Source organism: Trichomycterus rosablanca, chromosome 9 (assembly GCF_030014385.1).
Source record: "Trichomycterus rosablanca isolate fTriRos1 chromosome 9, fTriRos1.hap1, whole genome shotgun sequence".
Taxonomy (NCBI): domain Eukaryota; kingdom Metazoa; phylum Chordata; class Actinopteri; order Siluriformes; family Trichomycteridae; genus Trichomycterus; species Trichomycterus rosablanca.
The window spans coordinates 21,028,311-21,042,329 of record NC_085996.1 but is presented as its reverse complement, the minus strand read 5'-3'; the positions used below and the strand labels follow the sequence as shown (position 1 = coordinate 21,042,329).

At 40.0% G+C, this 14,019-nt stretch overlaps 1 protein-coding gene across 1 annotated transcript in view; it reads left to right on the top strand.

Moving 5' to 3' along the window:
* Positions 1-11,517: 11,517 nt before the first annotated feature.
* ankef1a (ankyrin repeat and EF-hand domain containing 1a) overlaps positions 11,518-14,019 on the top strand; it is a 29,764-nt gene continuing 27,262 nt past the window's right edge. Inside the window, exon 1 of the mRNA XM_063001243.1 lies at positions 11,518-11,563. The gene's annotated coding sequence lies outside the window, so the exon portion shown is untranslated. The remainder of the gene's footprint in view (positions 11,564-14,019) is intronic.

Sequence of the window (14,019 nt, the reverse complement as noted above, 5' to 3'; positions counted from 1 at the left end):
ATGTCCAACAAAAGCTCATGGTCAGGTGCTGAAATACTTTTGGCCATATTATGTATCTGTCGGATTTAGAGCATATATGTGCAGATAAATTGCGGAAGTGAGTATTGTAAACAAAGCAGCTGCTCAGAAGATACACATAGAGCTTGAAAGGAGATTAAAGCAAATGGTGGGAATCAAACAAAGTTATTAAACAATATTGATCACATTTAGAAAGGTGAGAAAGTCCAGTGGTTCAGCGATTAGTGCAAATATATGAATTAAGATTAAATCAGAATGGGAGACAATAATATCTGGTGTCAGTTTAGTTGTCTCAGTATTAATTACCATACACCATTAAACCATTTTATAAAAAACATACGTCGAATTCCTCACTGTTAAAAATGACATTTTTGGTCTGTTGAATTTTGTTCTAAGGGTGTGCAAACTTTTTTACTTGACTGTATTTATGTGTTTTTGTCAAGGCAGTGCCAATTTATAGATCTTTTGTAGTATTTCTCACTGGTTTAGATAGTATTAATGTGCTTTATACAAAATGATTGTGCGTTTCTATGTTACTGAATGTTTTATTTATCTTTTTATTTGGAGCGGTACAGCTCCAGTGGTCCAAACTTTGATCCCTGGTTTCAGTTGCTGTTGCATAAAGTTTTGGCAAGTTTTCTCAAAGCTCTCTACATTTATTTTAGGGAGCTTTCACCAGGAGTTTTCTTCTCTATTACAAAAACATTTCTGCTTCTCACTTCTCTGAATTTGTTTGAACCAAATGGGAAAATGAAACTGAGTCTAATTTAAGAGGAATTGACAGGAATCTGCAGCAGCTCGTAAGGGTTTATTTTAGTAAGGGTGTAAAAACACCATTAATCACACCTTTACTATTTATTTTTAATAAATTAGACTCATTTTGGTAGTATTGAACACAGTTATCACACTTGGGTGCGGACCAAAACAACTGGACCAAACCCTTAAGAGCTGCTGCAGACTGCTCCCACCTCTAGCTCATCTGAGAGAGACTGATGTATGGGAGAAACACGTGATGTGGTCTAACAAACCCAATGTTTAAATAGTTTTTTATTCTACTCAAGATTTTCTCTACATTTTTAATTAAGTAGAATATTTAGAGAACTGTAGGACAGTAGTAGCTCAGTGGTTAAGGTACTGGACTTGTAATCAGAAAGTTGCTGGTTAAAGCACCACAAGCTCAGAGTTGCCAATGTTGGGCCCCTGAGCAAGGCCCTTAACTCTCAATTGTTTGCATTATATTCAGTTACAAGTGGGCCCCTGAGCAAGGCCCTTAACTCTCAATTGTTTGCATTATATTCAGTTACAAGTGGGCCCCTGAGCAAGGCCCTTAACTCTCAATTGTTTGCATTATATTCAGTTACAAGTGGGCCCCTGAGCAAGGCCCTTAACCCTCAATTGTTTGCAATATATTTAGTTACATATGGGTTCCTGAGCAAGGCCCTTAATTGTTTGCATGAAATTCAATTACAAGTGGGCCTCTGAACAAGGCCCTTAAATCTTAATTGCTTGCATTATATTCAGTTACAAGTGGGCCCCTGAGCACGGCCCTTAAATCTTAATTGCTTGTATTATATTCAGTTCCAAGTGGGCCCCTGAGCTAGGCCCTTAACCCTCAATTGCTTACATTATATTCAGTTACAAGTGGGCCCCTGAGCAAGGCCCTTAACCCTCAACTGCTTGCATTATATTTAGTTACAAGTGGGCCCCTGAGCAAGGCCCTTAACTCTCAATTGCTTGCATTATATTCAGTTACAAGTGGGCCCCTGAGCAAGGCCCTTAACTCTCAATTGCTTGCATTATATTCAGTTACAAGTGGGCTCCTGAGCAAGGCCCTTAACCCTCAATTGTTTGCAATATATTTAGTTACATATGGGTTCCTGAGCAAGGCCCTTAATTGTTTGCATGAAATCCAGTTACAAGTGGGCCTCTGAACAAGGCCCTCAAATCTTAATTGCTTATATTATATTCAGTTCCAAGTGGGCCCCTGAGCACGGCCCTCAAATCTTAATTGCTTGTATTATATTCAGTTCCAAGTGGGCCCCTGAGCAAGGCCCTTAACCCTCAACTGCTTGCATTATATTTAGTTACAAGTGGGCCCCTGAGCAAGGCCCTTAACCCTCAATTGCTTACATTATATTCAGTTACAAGTGGGCCCCTGAGCAAGGCCCTTAACCCTCAACTGCTTACATTATATTTAGTTACAAGTGGGCCCCTGAGCAAGGCCCTTAACCCTCAATTGCTTGCATGATATTCAGTTACAAGTGGGCCCCTGAGCAAGGCCCTTAACCCTCAATTGCTTGCATTATATTCATTTACAAGTGGGCCGCTGAGCAAGGCCCTTAACCATCAATTGCTTGCGTTATGTTCAGTTACAAGTATAATTCATTTTGGATAAAAGTGTCCACTAAATGCCATTAATGTATATGTAAGTAGAGGTCGAAAAAATATAGCAAATAATTGCTCTCTGTTTTACATTTTTCCTACTGTCCAAAAATTTTTGGAATTGGGTTTGTGCTTAGGAGGTCATGGGTCTGTCAGATGTTTAACGAAGTGAAGTGTGTTATATATTATTAATAAAAAAGGTAAACAGTGGTACATGTGTATAAATTGACTCCACACAGTAAAAGTATTTGGCTCTAGTTCTCACTTGCAAACAATAGCAGAAGCTGCCTGATAAATCTGTCAACACTGTTTGCTTTTAATTCATGGTAAAAGTCCAAGAAAATACCCCTGTAATACTAGCTGAAGCAAGTGTGTTTGTGTCTTTAAACTTTCAGCTTTATTTAGTTTTCCCAGAATCGGCCAGTGTCAACATATCTTTATATTTGTACACCATTTCCAGTCTTGATCCTTTTATTTTTAATTCCCATATTTGGCAGTTTAGAGGTTTACTACTCTAACAAAAAACTTGGCTTGTTTAGAACAGGGTGTTTAGGATTATAAATGGCAAAAGGTTTGAGAAAGTATGTATTTACTTATCTTTCACCTCCTGTGTTATATTTGGTTGCATAACTGCTGTTACTCCTCAGTGTTTTCCTAACTGTTACATTGCTCTCAATCCAATTCATTATGACATACACAGATCAGCCATAACATTAAAATCACCTCCTTGTTTCTACACTCACTGTCTATTTTATCAGCTCCACTTACCTTATAGGAGCACTTTGTAGTTCTACAATTACTGACTGTACATGCGCTTTGTTAGCCCCATTTCACCCTGTTCTTCAGTGGTCAGGACCCCCACAGGACCACTACAGAGCAGGTATTATTTGGGTGGTGGGTCATTCTCAGCACTGCAGTGACACTGACATGGTGGTGGTGTGTTAGTGTGTGTTGTGCTGGTATGAATGGAGCAGACACAGCAATGCTGCTGGAGTTTTTAAACAGCTCACTGTCACTGCTGGACTGAGAATAGTCCACCAACCAAAAACATCCAGCCAACAGCGCCCCGTGGGCAGCGTCCTGTGACCACTGATGAAGGTCTAGAAGATGACCAACTCAAACAGCATTAATAGATGAGCGATCGTCTCTGACTTTACATCTACAAGGTGGACCAACTAGGTAGGAGTGTCTAATAGAGTGGACAGTGAGTGGACACAGTATTTAAAAACTCCAGTAGCGCTGCTGTGTCTGATTCACATATACCAGCACAACACACACTAACACACCACCACCATGTCATTGTCACCGCAGTGCTGAGAATGATCCACCATCCAAATAATACCTGCTCTGTGGTGGTCCTGACCATTGAAGAACAGGGTGAAATGGGGCTAACAAAGCATGTAAAGAAACAGATGGACTACAGTCAGTAATTGTAGAACTACAAAGTGCTTCTATGTGGTAATTGGAGCTGATAAAATGGACAGTGAGTGTAGAAACAGGGAGGTTGTTTTAATGTTATGGCTGATCGGTGTATGACATTACATACTGCTGCTCAGATTTAGAACATGAAACATGAGGAAGATCTTAGTGGTTGAGGCCAGCAGAGAACTTAATGCAGGGGATTTGTAAATGACCTATTCTCATAAATTTTTAGATCTTGTAAGCCCAAAAGAGAAACAAGAATGAAAAAAAGAGAAAGAAAAACAACAGGATCCTGGATAGCATGTGAACAGATTTCCTAAGTAGCAGATTCTTCATCTGAACTTTTTAGTGTTGTATGATACACTAAACAATAAAACGCATAGATGTGTTTTGCCACTCAAATAGTCCAAAGATGATTTTTGATAGTATTTTTTTTTTACTCTTTTTGTAAATGTAACAAGTTTAAAATTTTATGGAATACACATTTACATTGTTGTGTTATGTATTTTTAATAAAAAAGGAAACTTGCCCAAAAAAATTTTTTTTGGACATTTAATTGATCAGCCATAACATTAAAACCACCTCCTTGTTTCTACACTCACTGTCCATTTTATCAGCTCCACTTACCATATAGCAGAGATGTTCACAAGTCACAAAATACGATTCCGAGTCAAGTCACGATTCTTTAGGCTAGAGTTCGAGTCAAGTCACAAGTCAATATAATCCTACACAAAATATATATTGGAAATGTAGCATAGAAATAAACAAATAATATGTAAGTTCAGAAAAAAAAACCACATATTAGACTGTATTTTGCCGATTAACTTTACTTTCCTAGGTACCAGTTAAAAGCTTCAGCAAAAAAAAAGTCATAACCACTGCTTACAGTGGTGTTAAAAAAAATATCCAATACCATTAACCTGATAAATCACTGTTTTTTGTGATAAATCACAAATAATTTACTTGAAAGTGTAGTAGAGTAATGAAAGCAAAACAAACCCAACAATTAGGACATGCATGCTGCTCATTCTGAGTAATTGAAGCATTGATTGAAAGGGGCTTGTTCAAAATAATAGCAGTGAGGAGTTCAATTGGTGAAGTCACTCATTCTACAGAAGAACGGGTGTCAATTTTGGCCCTTATTTAATGTAGGAGGGGGGCAAATGTTGCACAGGTTGGTCATAGCGCATTTCCTTATGAAATACTGGGTAAAATGGGTTGTTCCAGACATTGTACTGATGAACAGCATACTTTGATTAAAAAGTTGATTGTATAGGGAAAAACATACACAGAAGTGCAGCAAATTATAGGCGGCTCAGCTAAAATGATCTCAAATGCCTTGAAGTGAAAACCAAAACCTGAAAGACGCAGAAGGAAGCGTGGAACTACTGTTCGAATGGATCGAAAAACAGCCAAAATGGCAAAGGCCTCCAGAAAGAACAAGGAACATCTGGAGTTACCAGTGAGTACAGAAAATGATTAAGTAAAGCCAATGTACCAGCAAGAACTCCTTGAACAAGAAGTCCCGTTGTTAAGATAAAGTGTCCTGAATTGGTTCAAATTTGCCAAGGAACACAATGACTGGTCCAAAGAGAAATGGCTCAACATTTTGTGGACTGGTGAAAGCAAAATTGTTCTTTTTTGGGTCTAGTGGCCGTAGACAGTATGTCAGACGACCCCCAAGCACTGAATTCAAGCTAAAGTTCAGTGTGAAGACAGTAAATCATGGTGGTACAAAATGATGATATGGGATGTTTTTCATACCATGGTGTTACACCTATTTATCACATACGAGGGATCATGGATCAGTTTAAATATATCAGAATACTTGAGGAGATCATGTTGCCCTATGTTGAAGAAGAAATGTCCTTAAAATGGGTGTTTCAACATGACAATGACCCAAAACATCTTGGTTACAGACAAACAAGATTGAGGTAATAGAGTGGCCAGCACAATCCCCTGACTTCAATCCCATAGAGAACTTGTGGGCTGATATCTGAAACGCGTTTTTTTGAGGCAAAACCCAAAATTGCAGGAGAACTGTGGAATGTAGTCTGATCATCCTGGACTGGAATACCTGTTCAGAGGTGCCAGAAGTTGGTCGACTCCATGCAACACAGATCTCGGAAACAATCGTTATGCCACTAAATATTAGTTCAGTAATTTAAAGTAAAGTGAAACCTCAAAAAATTTTTTGAACAGCCAAATATTCATTTTTCCTAATTTTCTGTAAAGGATTAACACAAACTGGCTAAATTTTGTTAACGTTTTGATTTAGAATTGAAAGTGTAGTATTTTCAGTGCATTTGCATTTATGAAAATAAAAGTTATTATAATGATTTTGTGCTTTATTTCCTTTTTTTTAAATCACTGCTATTTTTTTGAACACCACTGTACCTTAGCTTATGTTGTTCCCGGTGCTATTATATTTATAAGCGTGTGTCCCATTAGGACTATAATCCGTTATTTTGTAAATGTGCTTATAATTAAAAACCTCCAAACTTTTCCTGGTTGTGAACCCGTTAGAAAGCCAATCAAGCGTTTCATTGCAGATACATGCAGATAACAGCATTTCTTACTAACAATTAAAATCAGAAGGTCTGATTAGTTCAGAAAGCATTTTTTTCAGTCATTAGCGCCAATTCTGTAGGAGCGTTTCATTCACATATTCCACCATTCTAGGTGAGATTCAAATTCAAAGCTTCATCACTACGCCGGAAGCTGGCTGTAACATTTATCCATTGCGTGCATTGTGGTTTAAGACGACCAGAGCGTTATTAGAGAGCAGAAAATGAGACGATCAGAATGATGTCGAATCATATATATAGTGTATCACAAAAGTGAGTACACCCCTCACATTTCTGCAGATATTTAAGTATATCTTTTCATGGGACAACACTGACAAAATGACACTTTGACACAATGAAAAGTAGTCTGTGTGCAGCTTATATAACAGTGTAAATTTATTCTTCCCTCAAAATAACTCAATATACAGCCATTAATGTCTAAACCACCGGCATCAAAAGTGAGTACACCCCTAAGAGACTACATCCCTAAATGTCCAAATTGAGCACTGCTTGTCATTTTCCCTCCAAAATGTCATGTGACTCGTTAGTGTTACTAGGTCTCGGGTGTGCATAGGGAGCAGGTGTGTTCAATTTAGTAGTACAGCTCTCACACTCTCTCATACTGGTCACTGAAAGTTCCAACATGGCACCTCATGGCAAAGAACTCTCTGAGGATCTTAAAAGACGAATTGTTGCGCTACATGAAGATGGCCAACACGCTGAAACTGAGCTGCAGCACAGTGGCCAAGATCATCCAGCGTTTTAAAAGAGCAGGGTCCACTCAGAACAGACCTCGCGTTGGTCGTCCAAAGAAGCTGAGTGCACGTGCTCAGCGTTACATCCAACTGCTGTCTTTGAAAGATAGGCGCAGGAGTGCTGTCAGCATTGCTGCAGAGATTGAAAAGGTGAGGGGTCAGCCTGTCAGTGCTCAGACCATACGCCGCACACTACATCAAATTGGTCTGCATGGCTGTCACCCCAGAAGGAAGCCTCTTCTGAAGTCTCTACACAAGAAAGCCCACAAACACACCTCTAAGACGACCACTGCTTTATTGAAGAGGCTGAGGGTAAAGGTGATGGACTGGCCAAGCATGTCTCCAGACCTAAACCCAATAGAACATCTTTGGGGCATCCTCAAGCGGAAGGTGGAGGAGCGCAAAGTCTCGAATATCCGCCAGCTCCGTGATGTCGTCATGGAGGAGTGGAAAAGCATTCCAGTGGCAACCTGTGAAGCTCTGGTAAACTCCATGCCCAGGAGAGTTAAGGCAGTTCTTTGAAATAATGGTGGCCACACAAAATATTGACACTTCAGGAACTTTCACTAAGGGGTGTACTCACTTTTGTTGCCGGTGGTTTAGACATTAATGGCTGTATATTGAGTTATTTTGAGGGAAGAATAAATTTACACTGTTATATAAGCTGCACACAGACTACTTTTCATTGTGTCAAAGTGTCATTTTGTCAGTGTTGTCCCATGAAAAGATATACTTAAATATCTGCAGAAATGTGAGGGGTGTACTCACTTTTGTGATACACTGTATATATATATAACTGTCACACGTAACTAATGTTGCTAACTTTTGTTGTCCACAAGTCATTTTTTGCTATTCATAAGTCGAGTCCCCATCTCTGCTATATAGAAGCACTTTCTGTTTCTCACCTGCTTTCACCCTGTTCTTCAATGGTCAGGACCCCCACAGGACCACCACAGAGCAGGTATTATTTAGGTGGTGGATGATTCTCAGCACTGCAGTGACACTGACGTGGTGGTGGTGTGTTAGTGTGTGTTGTGCTGGTATAAGTGGATCAGACACAGCAGTGCTGCTGGAGTTTTTAAATACCGTGTCCACTCACCGTCCACTCTATTAGACACTCCTACCTAGTTGGTCCACCCTGTAGATGTAAAGTCAGAGAGGATCGTTCATCTATTGCTGCTGTTTGAGTTGGTCATCATTAACTAAATGTACAAAAGACGTACCCTTAGGAGGTCCTTCACAGTGACAATGACGCATTTAATACTTCTGTTTTTATTCAGTCAGATCTAGTCAGTCACTCAGCTCCACTTACCATATAGAAGCACTTTGTAGTTCTTCAATTACTGATTGTAGTCCATCTGTTTCTCTGCATGCTTTGTTAGCCCCATTTCATGCTGTTCTTCAATGGTCAGGACTCTCCCAGGACCACCACAGAGCAGGTATTATTTGGGTGGTGGATCATTCTCAGCACTGCAGTGACACTGACATGGTGGTCATCACTGACATCTAGATCTTCACCAGTGGTCACAGGACGCTGCCTACAGGGCACTGTTGGCTGGATGTTTTTGGTTGGTGGACTATTCTCAGTCCAGCAGTGACATTGAGGTGTTTAAAAACTCCAGCAGCACTGCTGTGTCTTATCTACTCATACCAGCACAACACACACTAACACACCACCACCATGTCAGTGTCACTGCAGTGCTGAGAATGATCCACCACCCAAATAATACCTGCTCTGTAGTGGTCCTGGGAGAGTCCTGACCATTGAAGAACAGCATGAAATGGGGCTAACAAAGCATGCAGAGAAACAGATGGACTACAGTCAGTAATTGAAGAACTACAAAGTGCTTCTATATGGTAAGTGGAGCTGAGTGACTGACTAGATCTGACTGAATAAAAACAGAAGTATTAAATGCGTCATTGTCACTGTGAAGGACCTCCTAAGGGTACGTCTTTTGTACATTTAGTTAATATAGTTATACAGGAGATAAGTGTACCAAACACTCTAATATAGGACAAATATGGACTTTTTTATGCTAAAAAAAATACATGCTATTGGTTCATTTGGACTAGATACACAGGCCTGATTTATGCCAGCCAATGTGTGCAAATATGCAAAAAAATGAAGACAATTTATATTTTTTTACATTAATGTAAAACACATCAGTCTATTACACTAGCCTGATACCAGTGAGATCCTGGTTCAAATCCACTATCAGCAGGCCAGGCATCTGATATATAATTGGCTGTCTGGGGGAGCTGCTGAGCTTAGAGTAAAATACTAGCTGGGTAAGTACAGCTCTAGGAGAATTAAAGTCTTGGCAAATAGCGCCCATCCCACACTCCAATCACCTCCCTAAGCATTTGTGTATACCTCCTGTGCCAAAAATGGTTGCAGAGTACAGGGGTGGTAGATTGTGGCTTCTGCTAGGGACAGCAGCATTAGCTGCGAATTAATGAACACTTGCCTATGTGATGGTTTGCCAAGCTCTTTTTGTCATTTATGTATTTTTACACTATAAGATGCTACACACACCAGCCATGAATGATCAGGGGTCCCAAAGATACAGTCATAGGATGTGTTCGAAAAGCTAGGGAGCTCTCTACATAGACAGCATTTTACGTCATCCTGTGCACGCTCCCGAGAAGTAGGCTGTTCGAAATCCTAGATGCCTTAATAAGCTCACTACTAAGGCATCTTAAAATTTCAATGTTATTTTGACTCTAGAACGAATGAGCATCGGAAGCGTCCTTAGTGGCCAAGGCAATCCCAGCATTCATTGCGGCACGACTTTTCTCACAGAAAAAAAAAAAAAAAACATGGCGGGCGGTGCGGAGAAACGAACTGAGTTCTTTTCAAATGTAAATAAATTATTATTGATTTTTAATTTGTATAAACTTGTACAAGTGTATTAATGTGCAAGTTTGGGTTTGTCAGCGATAGCTTAACCGTTTTCGGTACACGGAGGGAGATGTTATTTGACATGCTAGCACACTGTGCCACCTCATCCCATTGGTTTGAATGGCATGATGCTAACTGTGTCAGCTTAGTAATGCCAAGTTCACCCTACAAGTCTTTCCAAGTCGTCAGGTCACTGTACAGTTCACACTACACGACTGGATCTCTTGTAATCGGGAGTCTTTCAAGTCGGTGTGTATTTCACACTACACGACTGATCTACATAGTCACAGGTATATTTTTCAAAGGTAAAAGAGAAATCAGAGTGAACTGGATTTTAATTATTTGACATACACCAGCGAGGCATAACATTATGACCACTGACGAGCTACTGTAGCTCAAATTGCTGAAGAAGTTAATGCTGGTTCTGATAGAAAGGTGTCAGAATACACAGTGCATTGCAGTTTGTTGTGTATGGGGCTGCATAGCCACAGACCAGTCAGGGTGCCCATGCTGATACCTGTCCACTGCCGAAAGCGCCTACAATAGGCACGTGAGCATCGGGACTGGACCACAGAGCAATGGAAGTTGGTGGCCTGGTGTGATGAATCATGTTTTCTTTTACATCACTTGAATGGCTTACCTGGGGAACACATGGCACCAGGCCAGGATGCACTATGGGAAGAAGGCAAGCCGACAAAGGCAGTGTGATGCTTTGGGCAATATTCTGCTGGGTCCTGCCATCCATGTGAATGTTACTTTGACACGTACCACCTACCTATGCATTGTTGCAGACCATGTACACCCTTTCATGGAAACAGTATTCCCTGATGGCTGTGGCCTCTTTCAGCAGGATAACGTGCCCTGCCACAAAGCAGAAATGGTTCAGGAACGGTTTGAGGAGCACAACAACGAGTTTAAGGTGTTGACTTGGCATCCAAATTCCCCAGATCCCAATCCAATCGAGCATCTGTGGGATGTGCTAAGAATGTTGTATCTTTATATATCTTAATATACCCTCATTACCATTAGAAGTACCGCAGTGGGTACCAGTCCCCTTAGTTTAGAAAACAGGGGCTTGAACTTTGCAGTTATAATACAGAATATTTGTGTAGATGAATCATGTGAATCACTTGCTTCGATTTACTCCTAATTTGATTCAGTAGAAAGAGTCATATTACTACATTGATTCCTAATGCCCTGTATAAATCAAATTAAAATGCAGCAGCACAGAAGGGATATAACCGTACTTAATAATATATAAAGTGCTTTTAAAAACGTATTTCGAATTATTATTTGGTGCGGTGATATGTGATTTGGAACCCAACCAAGGACAGTAACATAAAACGAAAGGAAACGGAAGCTTCGCTCTTCAGATAGGTGCGCGTGCGCGTCCCCGTTACTATGGAGATCGGTGGCACGGAGAGATTGGAAGTAGTTCTAGCGCTGAATGTTAACTTCGTTTGTTTCAGTTGAGAAGGTAAACTGCTCTTCACTGGTCTTGTCTAGTTCCAGGAAAGGTAGGTAAAATATTACTGTACTGGTTGCAATTCTAACATTGTACTGGGAAGCTGAATTTTGGTAGCCTAATGTAAAATGTTTTGCATGGTTGTGACGTAATATCACCGTGTTCCGCACATACAATTAAATTTTATATTAATAATACCAAGCTGACAAAACCTAAATTCTACCAGTGCAAACCGTGTGTATGTTCTCTTTCCCTTCAAATTTACTCTAATTAGCACAAAATTCCAGTTCCAGTCCATTTTCAGCATCATAAAGGTCTTAAACAGGATGGACGTATTTACAAAAAACAGCAAACAAGTAACTGCAATTTACATAGTTATTTATTTGTTTAATTGTCCACTTAGAGGTGGAATCAATATAAATTTATATATAAAGTTTAGCTTGATTGTACATCGTACCAGAGATGTCTGTGTGGAAGTCAAAAATACGAGTTTGAGTCGAATCACGAGTCTTTAGGCTAGAGTGCAAGTCGAGTCACGAGTCTTTAGGCTAGAGTCCGAGTCGAGTCACGAGTCTTTAGGCTAGAGTCCGAGTCGAGTCACGAGTCTTTAGGCTAGAGTCCGAGTCGAGTCACGAGTCTTTAGGCTAGAGTCCGAGTCGAGTCACGAGTCTTTAGGCTAGAGTTCAAGTCGAGTCACAAGTCACGAGTCAATATAATCTACACAAAACATATATTGGAAATGTAGCGTAGAAATAAACAAATCTGTAAGTTCAGATAAAAAAACAACAACAGATTAGACTGTATTTTGCCGTTTTACTTCATGCCTTTACTTTCCTAGACACCAGTTAAAAGCTCAAACTGGTATGTTTTGTTTTCATTGCATAACAAAAACAAGCGATAAATCAGGCACAACAGCCAAAATCATAAACACAGCACAAAAAAATCATAACCGCTGCTTACCTTAACTTCTGTACTTCCAGATGCTGTTAAATTTATAAGCGTGTGTCCCATTAGGAATATAATCCGTTATTTTGTAAATGTGCTTATAATTAAAAACCTCCAAACTTTTTCCGGTTGTGAAGTAAAACACGAACTCGTTAGAAAGCCAATCAAGCGTTTCATTGACACATCATCTGTGTGACGCTGCAAACTAAATAAATACGAATAACAGCATTTCTTACTAACAATTAAAATCAGAAGGTCTGATTGGTTCAGAAAGCGGTTCTTACAATCATTAGCGCCAATTCTGTAGGAGCGTTTCATTTACATTGGCTGTTACTGTGAAGTGCACTACATAGGGTATTCCACCATTTTAAGTGAGATCCCAATCCAAAGGAAGGAGTAGGGAGCAACGCTTCATCACTATGCCGGAAGCTGGCTGGAACATTTACCCATTGCGTGCGTTGCGGGTTGAAATGGCTGGAGCGTTATTAGAGAACAGAAAATGACACAAACAGAATGATGTTGGATCATATATATATACATATATAACTGTCACACGTAACTTATGTTAACACATGCTGACTATTGTTGTATACAAGTCATACGGAGGACATTACACCCCAAAAGGAGGACATCATACCAGGAACAGGGGGACATGATACTGCAACACACAGAATGAAACCATAATCCATATAACAGAGTTTTTGACCAATTTAAGCAAGAATTCTATAACAAATTACTGTTTTACTCACCATGTTAGGTCTACTTTTGATATTTAAGTCTGTTCCTCACTGCCTCCAAAAGTTTACTAATTGACTCAAGTAGAGGTGTGTGCAGAACAGAGCGAGCGGGCGAAATTCAACCACCCAATCACAGACTAGCATTTAGAGGGCGGACCTTCTGCGAGTGGCCAGTGGTGGGCGAGCATTTGTTTTGACATGTACCTGAGCCAATGACAGATAATATTGATCAAAAATGTAACCAGTTCATTCCAAAAGGAGGATTTTTAAGTGTCCGTCCTAGTGTTGCACGGGCGGAGGACTGGCAGCTGAAAAACCGGACTGTCCGAACTAAAGCCGGACGGCTGGCCACCCTACTCGGACTCGGTCGCAGACTCGAGTCCCCACCTCTGCATCGTACTTGCAAGAGGATTTCGAACCATTCCAATTGCCCTAAGCTGGCCAGAGACCCATGTTTTATTTGTATTTGCTGTATATAAATCTCAGGTTTATTAACTATTATTCTGTCAGTAAAACAACAATATACAAACTGACCTTTAATATTCCTGCCAGCTGGCACAAATGTAATGATATTTTAGTGTACAACAGTACATCTTGAGAACAATAGGTCAGCTATAACCTTTATGGCAAAAACAGCTACATCTTGGTTTAGGGGTGGGTGTAGATAAACAAGAGATCTAGTTCAAATCAACTCCAAATTGTACAGACAAAGACTTTGCACTCAACTTTGCTGCATTTACTAACTTCTTTTTGATAGGTTAATTAGTTAAGGATGTTCCTCTACATCACAAAGATCCAGTGGGTTTTAGTGGGTTCAGTGAGTTCT